This window comes from Mus musculus, chromosome 7 (genome assembly GCF_000001635.26).
Source record: "Mus musculus strain C57BL/6J chromosome 7, GRCm38.p6 C57BL/6J".
Lineage (NCBI taxonomy): Eukaryota > Metazoa > Chordata > Mammalia > Rodentia > Muridae > Mus > Mus musculus.
This window is the reverse complement of record NC_000073.6, coordinates 4,409,051-4,421,147: the sequence shown is the minus strand read 5'-3', so window position 1 is coordinate 4,421,147 and position 12,097 is coordinate 4,409,051. Positions and strand designations below refer to the sequence as shown.

The 12,097-nt window shown below is 41.7% G+C and overlaps 1 pseudogene; it reads right to left on the bottom strand.

The window, feature by feature from the left end:
- On the bottom strand, window positions 7,705-8,825 carry Atp6v0c-ps1 (ATPase, H+ transporting, lysosomal V0 subunit C, pseudogene 1; annotated as a pseudogene).

Below are 12,097 nucleotides of genomic sequence, written 5' to 3'. Positions count from 1 at the left end.
GAATGAACCCTGGGCTTTATTTATGTCAGGCAGGTCCTCTGAGCTACCACTGAGCTACACACCCAGTCTTTCTCAGAGGTTCTTCTGTTTTATTCATTTGGAAACAGAGTCATACTACAGCTGGCTTTGAACTCAGTATGTAGCCAAGGATGACCTTGGATTTACAATCATGCCTTCTACCTCCCGAATGAAGGTGTGTGCCACCATACCGATTTTATGTGATGTTGGAGATGGAACCCAAGGCATTATGTTGGCTAGAGAGGTGCTCTAAATCTCAGTAGTCTTCCCAGCCTTTCTCATAGGCTGTTAACTGACATCTGATTAGATTTTCACTTATCTTCTCTGACCACAGCCTAGAAGTCATTTCCACAATGCAGAGTCGTGAGGGTGGGGGAGGGGACCCGGGGTTGCATCCTTTCCTTTTTCTTTTTTAATGTTAGGGTCTGAAAATGTAAAACAACCCAAGCAGGCACAAGAGTGCAGCAAAGCAAGGTCTTTATTTGAATTAGGGATACAAACGTGACCAGCCAGTGATAGCAGCACAGCCTGGGGAGATGACTGCATGTTCAAATGTTCTCCTTAATAAGTACGTAAGCAGATGACAAAACTGTATTGTGCTTAAGCTGCTGCTGACTGATCAGGGTTGCAGCTCAGACTTGGGAGCTGAACTGTGACCTCAGGCCAGAATGCTACAGAGGTTTTAAGCTTCAAAACCACAAACATCTGTGCCAAGTTATCCCACCAATCAGGATTTAGAGATCAGGGACTTCCTTAGGAACGTGTCTTTATGGTCCACTTATCCTGTTCCCATTGGTTGGGTTATTCAACTGCATCTGGGTGACTTGCCTAGCACTCGTGTCTTAATTTGCAAACCAGGATGTCAGTTACCCAGGGAGGTCTTGGGAACTTAAACTTTATTTGACTTCTATTCAAAATGGAAGTTTTATTCAAAATGTCTTCAGTTTGGTTTCTTCTTATACTAGGGATCAAAAAGAAGGCCTCATGAAGGATAGATGCTTGGCATCTGTCCCTTGTTCTGAGGCCTTCCTTAGTGGGTTCTAGGTAGGTGCCCAGCCTCTCACTGGGGGATTCTAGGTATGTGCTCTGTTGCTGAGCCATGCCCTGTAGGGAACTAAGGGGTTGCGGGGGAAGAAGGGGAGGGAGGAGTCTAGCCTGAAGGTCAGAAGCTTGGGACATTTTCTACGTGACTACTAGCCACACTTCTCCTGTGGGGGCTGTGGGGGCGGTAACCTCGACAGGAGCCTTGAGTTCCAGGAGACATGAGGGAACTTCTTCCGTCCCATGTAGGTGAATGATCACCACTGGGTTTCACCGGGGTTCCACCTCAGCTCTACTGGAGACCAGACTGTCTGTGTATAGCCCAATGCCCAACAATGCCTCCACAATCCTCTTACTGGTAGATACTGGTATGTACTCTGTCTACTGTTGGCCCTATGACCCCAACCCCCAATTTTGGATTCTAGACAGCCACTTCATCACTGAGCTATAACCTCAGCTCTCTTTTTTGCTTTTTATATTGAGACAAGAACCCACAGAATTACTTTTGATCATTTTGCTTTGGCCTTTCTCATAACTAGGAATATAGACCTGCACCCTACACCTACTTTCAACATTTCTGTTTCAACCAGTTGTATTTCCAGTTCTTTTGGAATGGAGAGTTTTATCTTTAAACCCGCTATTAGGCATCTGTGCATTCTATGGACATGCAGACTGTGTTGTGTAATGGGTTCAAACTCATAGTAGCAAAGACTTGTAAATGGCTCAGGTGGAAATTTGATCAGAACAAAAACCATGAATAATGCTGTGAAGAGACACCAATGAAACCCTAACTAAGACAATCATCAAACAATCTTATTTCTCTCCATTAAAGTTTCTTACTGTATGTCAGCTTGTAGAAATTATTAGGTGACATTTAAGCAGTTTCTCATGTAGTGACCACCAACCATAATCATGTTTTACCTGGATGTGGTGGTACAGATCTATAATCCTACCACTTGAGAACTGGAGGTGTTTAATCTCTTTTTCATCCTTATCATTTTCTCTTTTTGAGACAGGGTCTCATTATGTAGCCCTGGAACTCAGAAATTTCCCTGCTTCTTCCTCCCAAGTTCTGGGTGTGTGCCACCATACCTGGTTTACTTAATACCTTTTGAAGAACAGAGCGTGTTCTGAATTGCTGAGCCATCTCTCCAGGAACATATTTTAGTTTATTTTTAATCACCTTTTACACTGCGATAGGATTTCATGTGTCCCAGACTGGTTTCAAACTCACTACATAGACAGAGATAACCTTGAAATTCATTTTATTTTATTTATTGTTTAAATGCATTTTATAGTCAAACATATTAATAATATTGAGTATTTTGGGAATCAAATAATATATAAAAATCTGTTCAACTTTTATATTCATATCCTTTCATATCCTAAAGATATCTTTAATGAACATTTAATACTATCCATAACTGAGGATCTTATATCTAATGGTGAGTGCTAAATTCTTTCAAAACATAAAAAATATTCTTTGGGAATTAAGCATAGTAAAAGAGTATAGAATATTAAAAATGAATCATTAAGAAAAATATTTAAGAGCCCTTATATGGTACCACCTGACATAGAGAGAGAGTATTTAAAACACATTGTGTATCTATGTGCATTGTCTAACTATAAGTTTACTTTAAAAAGATTATCAGTGTTTCTAGGAGAGAAATTATTTGATCAGTAAGTATATTTTAAAAAATTCAAAATAGCAAAAACTCTTCGAGGTTAAACATTAAGAAAATGCTAATTTCAAGCACAATGAGAAAAAGTATCAATAATATTTCCATGATGTTTGAAGAATGTTGTGTCCGGCCAGCAGACCACAACCTGGGTTCTAGCCTGGAAAGGCATTTTGGAAACCTGGAAGAGAAGAGGGGCTAGGTGGCGAGAGAAAGAAATGTAGCCAAGACAGTTACTCTGATCAAGGCTCAAATTTTATTGTTGCGACACTAGTTATGAAGGAAGGGGGAGGGGACCCGATTCCCTCCGAATAATCTCTGGTCCAGCAGAAAGGTGCACGTGTGTGGCTCCGCAGGTTCCAGCAGTGGGCGTGGCAGAACGAATGAGCAGGAAGCTCCACCCCTGAGCAAGCAGGTTTCAGGCTGGGGGAGGGGAGACTACAGAAGAACATGATTTCAATATTTTCAACTGTTAATATTCTCCAAACAGAATATTTTAAGATATATTTCATTTTGTCTCCCTTTTCATTTCTGATTTTATTAACTTGGATACTGCCTCTGTGCCATCTGGTTAGTCTGGCTGAGGGTTTATCTACTTTGTTGATTTTCTCAGAGACCCAGCTCTGGTTTGGTTGATTTTTTTGTATGTTCTATTTGGTTGATTTCAGCCCTGAGTTTGACGATTATTTTCATTAAATTCTAAAAATTCTTTAATTTCTTTATTTCTTCCTTGTCCATGTTATTATCATTGAATACAGCATGGTTCAGCTTCCATGTTTATGTGGGTTTTCTGTTGTTTTTGTTGCTATTGCAGACCAGTCTTAATCAGTAGTGATCTGATAGAAGGCATGGGATCGTTTCAATCTTCTTATATCTGTAGAGGTCTGATTTGTGGCTGATTGTATGGTTAATTTTGGAAAAGGTACCATGAGGTTCTGAGAAGAAGTTATATTCTTTTGATTTAGGTTGAAATGTTCTATAAATATCTGTTAGGTCCATTTGGTTCATAACTGTGTTTCTGTTTCCATGATCTGTCCATTGCTGAGAGTGGGGTGTTGAAATCTCACACTATTATTGTGTGGGGTGTGATGTGTGTTTTGAGCTTTAGTAAAGTTTCTTTTATGAATGTGAGTGACCTTGTATTTGGAGCATAGATGTTCAGCATCGAGAGTTCATCTTGGTAGATTTTCCTTTGACCAGAATGAAGTGTTCTTCCTTATCTTTTTTTGACAACTTTTGGTTGAAAGTTGATTTTATTCAATACTAGAATGCCTACTCCAGCTTGTTTCTTGGGACCATTTGATTGGAAAGCTGTTTTCTAACTTTTTTAAAAATTAGGTATTTATTTCATTTACATTTCCAATGCTATCCCAAAAGTCCCCCACATGCTCCCCCACCCACTTCCCCACCCACCCACTCCCACTTCTTGGCCCTGGTGTTCCCCTGTACTGAGGCATATAAAGTTTGCACGACCAATGGGCCTCTCTTTCCACTGATGACTGACTAGGCCATCTTCTGATACATATGCATCTAGAGACATGAGGTCCAAGAGGTACTGGTTAGTTCATATTGTTGTTCCACCTATAGGGTTGCAGATCCCTCCAGCTCCTTGGGTACTTCTCTAGCTCCTCCATTGGGGGCCCTGTGATCTATCCAATAGCTGACCATGAGCTTCCACTTCTGTGTTTGCTAGGCCCTGGCATAGTCTCACAAGAGACAGCTATATCTGGGTCCTTTCAGCAAAATCTTGCTAGTGTATGCAATGGTGTCAGCGTTTGGAAGCTGATTATGGGATGGATCCCTGGTGATGGCAGTCTCTAGATGGTCCATCCTTTCGTCTCAACTCCAGACTTTATCTCTGTAACTCCTTCCATGGGTATTTTGTTCCCAATTCTAAGAAGGGGCAAAGTGTCCACACTTTGGTCTTCATTCTTCTTGAGTTTCATGTGTTTAGCAAATTGTATCTTATATCTTGGGTATTCTAAGTTTCTGGGCTAATATACACTTATTAGTGAGTACATATTGTGTGAATTCTTTTGTGATTGGGTTGCCTCACTCAGGATGATGCCCTTCAGGTCCATCCATTTGCCTAGGAATTTCATATATTCATTCTTTTTAATAGCTGAGTAGTACTCCATTGTGTAAATGTACCACATTTTCTGTATCCATTCCTCTGTTGAGGGGCCTCTGGGTTCTTTCCAGCTTCTGGCTATTATAAATAAGGCTGCTATGAACATAGTGAAGCATGTGTCCTTCTTACCGGTTGGAACATCTTCTGGATATATGCCCAGGAGAGGTATTGTGGGATCCTCCGGTAGGACTATGTCCAATTTTCTGAGGAAATGCCAGACTGATTTCCAGAGTGGTTGTACAAGCTTGCACTTCCACCAACAATGGAGGAGTGTTCTGACAGAACTTCAAGTACAATGTTGAATAGGTAGGGAAAAGTGGGCAGCCTTGTCTAGTCCCTGATTTTAGTGGGATTGCTTCCAGCTTCTCACCATTTACTTTGATGTTGGCTACTGGTTTGCTGTAGATTGCTTTTTATCATGTTTAGGTATGGGCCTTGAATTCCTGATCTTTCCAAGACTTTTTATCATGAATTGGTGTTGGATTTTGTCAAATGCTTTCTCTGCATCTAACGAGATGATGATGCGGTTTTTGTCTTTGAGTTTGTTTATATAGTGGATTACGTTGATGGATTTCCGTAAATTAAACCATCCCTGCATCCCTGGAATGAAACCTACTTGGTCAGGATGGATGATTGTTTTGTTGTGTTCTTGGATTTGGTTAGCGAGAACTTTATTGAGAATTTTTGCATTGATATTCATAAGGGAAATTGGTCTGAAGTTCTCTATCTTTTTAGGTCTTTCTGTGGTTTAGGTATCAGAGTAATTGTGGCTTCATAGAATGAGTTGGCTAGAGTACCTTCTGCTTCTCTTTTGTGGAATAGTTTGTGCAGAACTGGAATTAGATATTCTTTGAAGGTCTGATAGAACTCTGCACTAAACCCATCTGGTCCTGTGCTTTTTTTGGTTGGGAAACTATTAATGACTGCTTCTATTTCTTTAGGGGATGTAGGACTGTTTAGATCATTAATCTGATCCTGATTTAATTTTGGTACCTGATATCTGTCTAGAAACTTGTCCATTTCATCCAGGTTCTCCAGTTTTGTTGAGTATAGCCTTTTGTAGAAGGATAGGATGGTGTTTTGGATTTCTTCAGGATCTGTTGTTATGTCTCCCTTTTCATTTATGATTTTGTTAATTAGGATGCTGTCCCTGTGCCCTCTAGTGAGTGTGGCTAAGGGTTTATTTGTCTTGTTAATTTTCTCCAAGAACCAGCTCCTCGTTTGGTTGATTCTTTGAATAGTTCTTCTTGTTTCCACTTGGTTGATTTCACCCCTGAGTTTGATTATTTCCTGCTGTCTACTCCTGTTGGGTGAATTTGCTTCCTTTTCTTCTAGAGCTTTTAGGTGTGTTGTCAAGCTGCTTGTGTGTGCTCTCTCTAGTTTCTTTTTGGAGCCACTCAGAGCTATGAGTTTTCCTCTTAGAAATGCTTTCATTGTGTCCCATAAGTTTGGGTATGTTGTGGCTTCATTTTCATTAAACTATAAAAAGTCCTTAATTTCTTTCTGTATTCCTTCTTTGACCAAGGTATCATTGAGAAGAGTTTTTTTCAGTTTCCACGTGAATGTTGGCTTTCTATTATTTATGTTGTTATTGAGGATCAGCCTTAGTCCATGGTGATCTGACAAGATGCATGGCACAATTTCAATATTTTTGTATCTGTTGAGGCCTGTTTTGTGACCAATTATATGGTCAATTTTGGAGAAGGTACCATGAGGTGCTGAGAAGAAGGTATATCCCTTTGTTTTAGGATAAAATGTTCTGTAGATATCTGTTAGATCCATTTGTTCCATAACTTCTGTTAGTTTCACTATGTCCTATTTAGTTTCTGTTCTCATGATCTGTCCATTGATGAAAGTCGTGTGTTGAAGTCTCCCACTATTATTGTGTGAGGTGCAATGTGTGCTTTGATCTTTAGTAAAGTTTCTTCAATGAATGTGGCTGCCCTTGTATTTGGAGCATAGATATTCAGAATTAAGAGTTCCTCTTGGAAGATTTTCCCTTTGATGAGTATGAAGTGCCCCTCTTTGGTTTTTTTTTTGATGACTTTGGGTTTGAAGTTGATTTTATTAGATATTAGAATGGCCACTCCAGTTTGTTTCTTCAGACCATTTGCCTGAAAAATTGTTTTACAGCCTTTCATTCTGAGGGAATGTCTGTCTTTTTCCCTTAGATGGGTTTCCTGTAAGCAGCAAAATGTTGGGTCCTGTTTGTGTAGCCAGTCTGTTAGTCTATGTCTTTTTATTGGGGAGTTGAGTCCATTGATATTAAGATATTAAGGAAAAGTAATTGTTGTTTCCTATTATTATTATTATTATTATTAGGTTTTTTTCGAGTCAGGGTTTCTCTGTATAGCCCTGGCTGGCCTCGAACTCAGAAATCTGCCTGCCTCTGCCTCCCGAGTGCTGGGATTAAAGGCATGTGCCACCACGCCCGGCCTATTATTTTTGTTGTTAAAGTTGGCATTCTGTTCTTGTGGCTGTCTTCTTTTAGGTTTGTTGAAGGATTACTTTCTTGCTTTTTCTAGGACCTGTTTTCTGTCCTTGTATTTTTTTTTTTCTGTTATTATCCTTTGAAGTGCTGGATTCTTGGAAAGATAATGTGTGAATTTGGTTTTGTCGTGGAATATTTTGGTTTTTCCATCTACGGTAATTGAGAGTTTGGCTGGGTATAGTAGCCTGGGCTGGCATTTGTGTTCTCTTAGTGTCTATATAACATCTGTCTGGCTTTCATAGTCTCTGTTGAAAAATATGGTGTAATTCTGATAGGCCTGCCTTTATATGTTACTTGACCTTTTTCCCTTACTGCTTTTTATTATTTATTTATTTATTTATTTATTTCACATCTGAGAACTTTTATTGGACACAGCTGGGAGCCAGCTCTGAGGAGCAGTAGCACTCTATCCTCCACCCTAGCTGTTCAGGGCCGGGGTGAAGGTGGCTCCATCCAAGGAGTCTCAGCAACAGGAACCCCACAAGGCAACAGTCTACTAATGATTACTATATAGTTGGGAGACAAGAGCTGCTCCACAGATGCATGAATAGGTCAAATCTTTTATAAATAAACATCCAGTGAAGAGAACAATGACAACTCTAGTTCATTCTTATACACAAGGAGCACTCTAGGGCGATGGGTGGGGTAACCAGAGGCTGACTTCGTCACTGGTCAGGGGCCTGGGTGGGAGATGAGTGGGCCCATATGTCCACAGCATGGAGCAGTAGGGGCAAGGCGGGGGCGACAGACAATGGGCACTAGGACACTGCACATTTACAAGATCAACTACTGAGGGGCAGCTGCCCGTGCATGCGTCAGGCTGTTCATTCTGGAATGAGGAGGGGTGATCTTTATATCCTATCCTGTGACTGATGTTGGAAAAGGACTACTTTGTGGAGAGGATTAGGGCCACGATGAGACCGTAGAGGCCAAGCACCTTTGCAAAGATGAGGATCAGGATCGTGCCCACGAACAGTCGAGGCTGCTGGGCAGTGCCCCGAACACCAGCATCTCCGACGATGCCAATGGCAAAGCCAGCAGCCAGGCCACTCAACCCCACACTCAGGCCAGCACCCAGTTGAAGAAAACCTGTAGAGGGTGATGCCATCAGTCAGGGAGATAGCGATAAGTACTGCCACCGCCAGGCCGTAGATGGCGATGATCCCAGCCATAACCACTGGGATGATGGACTTCATGATCAGCTCTGGCCTCATGACTGACATGACTGCAATGCCAGTGCCGCTCTTGGCTGTGCCATAGGCGGCTCCCATGGCGCTGAAGACCATGGTGGACGAGGCGCCCATGACACCGAAAACCGAAGAATATTCGGGGTTGTTCTTGATGTCAGCCATGCCTGCAAGCAGGGAAAGGACAAGCTCAGTGGGCGGCGGTGGGCTAGGACAACGGGACAGCGAGCGAGGAGGCAAGCGAAGATCATCGAGGCAGCGGATGGGAAGGCGACCCCCTTACTGCTTTTTTTTTTTTTTTTTTTTTTTTTTTTACCTTCTCCCACCCTCCTCCTGCACCTCCCCTTACTGCTTTTAATATTCTATATTTATTTAGTGTATTTGTTGTTCTGATTATTATGTGTCAGGAGGAATTTCTTTTCTGGTTCAGTCTATTTGGAGTTCTGTAGGCTTCTTGTATGTTCATGGTCATCTCTTTAGGTTTGGGAAGTTTTCTTCCACAATTTTGTTGAAGATATTTGCTGGCCCTTTAAGTTGAAAATCTTCACTCTCATCTACTCCTATTATCCATAGGTTTGGTTTTTTCATTGTGTCCTGGAGTTCCTGGATTTTTTGCGTTAGGATCTTTTTGCATTTTGCATTATCTTTGATTGTTGTGCCGATGTTCTCTATGGAATCTTCTGCACCTGAGATTCTCTCTTCCATCTCTTGTATTCTTTTGCTGATGCTCGCATCTATGGTTTCAGATTTTTTTCCCAGGGTTTCTATTTTCAGTGTTGCCTCACTTTGGGTTTTCTTTATTGTGTCTACTTCCCTTTTTAGGTCTAGTATGGTTTTGTTCATTTCCATCACCTGTTTGGATGTGTTTTCCTGTTTTTCTTTAAGGACTTGTAACTGTTTAGCAGTGTTCTCCTGTATTTCTTTAAGTGAGTTATTGAAGTCCTTCTTGATGTCCTCTACCATCATCATGAGATATGCTTTTAAATCCGGGTCTAGCTTTTCAGGTGTGTTGGGGTATCCAGGTCTGGCTGAGGTTGGAGTGCTGGGTTCTGATGATGGTGAGTGGTCTTGGTTTCTGTTAGTAAGATTCTTACATTTACTTTTCACCATCTGGTAATCTCTGGAGTTAGTTGTTATAGTTGTCTCTGGTTAGAGCTTGTTCCTCTCTTGATTCTGTTAGCCTCTATCAGCAGACCTGGAAGACTAGCTCTCTCCTGAGTTTCAGTGGTTAGAGCACTCTCTGCAGGCAAGCTCTCCTCTTGCAGGGAAGGTGGACAGATATCTGGCATTTGGACCTGCCTCCTGGCAGAAGATGAAGGCCCAAAACAGGGCTTGTCCCAGAATTTGTGTAGCTTCTCTAGTCCACACTCTCACCTGCGCAGAGTTGTCTCGGCAGGATCCCGGAACCAAGATGTCTCCCCCAGATGCTGTGGCAAAGCCCTCCCGGGCTGGGGCGGACACCTCTCCTCTGGGAGGGAAGGTGCTCGGGTGTCTGGAGCCCGAAACACGGTCTGCCCCAGAAGCTCTGTGGGTTCCGCCTGTCCCAGAAGCTGTTAGCCTCTGCAGTCCACACTCTCACCTGTGCAGACCAGTCTTGGTGGAATCCGGGAACCCTGTGAGATGCATTCTGAATGATGCTGTACCACTTGTTTACTGCTAACCCCCAGCAACATTCCTTCTGAATTGTGTGTGACAAGTACAGCACTAGCCAATGGTGATAGAAACTTTGAAAGAGTTTGTGCTAGTTTCAGAAAATAAAGCTTTCTTTTTAAACAAATAATTTTGTTTTGGCTGTTGGAGACTGGTTTCTCTGTTTACCCATCCTGGAACTTGCTCTGTAGACTGTGGTGGCCTTGAAATCAAGGTATAGAACCTTGAGAGACTGCCTACCTCTGTCTCTCAAGTGCTGAGATTAAAGGTATACGACACTCCTGACTGTTTAGTTCATGTTTACATTAAAATTTTAGGTCAGGTATTGTCACAGGCAGACATATCTTTTATTCCAGTACTCAGATCTCTGTGAGTTTGAGAAAATAAGTGTTATTATTGTGCAAAGAGAATCTCTTATAAACATCACCTGTCAATAAAAAAGCTGATGGCCAATGACCTGAGGCAGGAAATAGGAGGTAGGACACTGGCAGGAAGAGAGAAGGTTCTAGAAAATAGTAAGTATAAATGAGAGATTCAAGAGAGACCCAGGGAGACATTGGAGATATGAGATGGACTGAGGGGGAAGGTCATAAGCCAGCAGGTAGAGGAATTTGGAGAGTCACTTAGGAGATGAAAGGAAAGAAGTAGGCTGGGGAGATGTGATATGAGGGATGCATGGTACTTGAGCACAGGTAACCAGCCACATGGCAGAATGTAGGCTAGAATAAATGGGGTTATCTTTAGTTATTTCTAGTCAGAGAAGAGCCCAGCTATATGGCCAAGGTATTTGTAAATATATTTGAGTGTGAGTCTTTTTTCTGGGAACATGGGACTGGGAGGAAGAAACAGGCCATTACTTCTTCTTTTTTCTCCCCCAAAATAGTCCCCACTGCTGCTTTCCTGTTACAGAATTTCATTACACTTTCAGTTTCCTACATATCTTAACTTCTCTTTCCTTATGGCCACCATTTTTAGTTTCAATATACAAACTCTCATAGTTTTAAAGATTTATTTATTTTATTTTATGTATATGAGTACATTGTAGCTGCACAGATGGTTGTGAGCCTTCATGTGGTTGTTGGGAATTGAATTTTTTTCTTTTCTTTTTTTTATTAATTAGATACTCTCTTTATTTACATTTCAAATGCTATCCCAAAAGTTCCCTACACTCTCCCACTGCCCTGCTCCCCTACCCACCCACTCCCACTTCTTGGCCCTGGCATTCCCCTGTACTGGGGCATATAAAGTTTGCAAGACCTAGGGGCCTCTCTTCCCAATGATGGCCGAGTAGGCCATCTTCTGCTACATATGCAGCTAGAGTCAAGAGCTCCGGGGGCACTGGTTAGTTCATATTGTTGTTCCACCTATAGGGTTGCAGACCCCTTCAGCTCCTTGGGTACTTTCTCTAGCTTCTCATTTGGGGGCCCTGTGTTCCATCCTATAGATGACTGTGAGCATCCACTTCTGTATTTGCCAGGCACTGGCATAGTCTCACACGAGACAGCTATATCAGGGCCCTTTCAGCAAAATCTTGCTGGTATATGCAATAGTGTCTGGGTTTGGTTGCTGATTATGGGATGGATCCCCAGGTGGGGTAGTCTCTGGATGGTCCATTCTTTCATCTTAGCTCCAAACTTTGTCTCTGTAACTCCTTCCATGGGTATTTTGTTCCCTATTCTAAGGAGGAATGAAGTATCCACACATTGGTCTTCTTTCTTGATTTTCTTGTGTTTTGCAAATTGTATCTTGGGTATTCTAAGTTTCTGGGCTAATATCCACTTATCAGTGAATACATATCTAGTGACTTTTTGTGATTGGATTACCTCACTAAGGATGATATCCTCCAGATACACCCATTTGCTCCAAAATTTCACAAATTCATTGTCTTTCATAGCTGAGT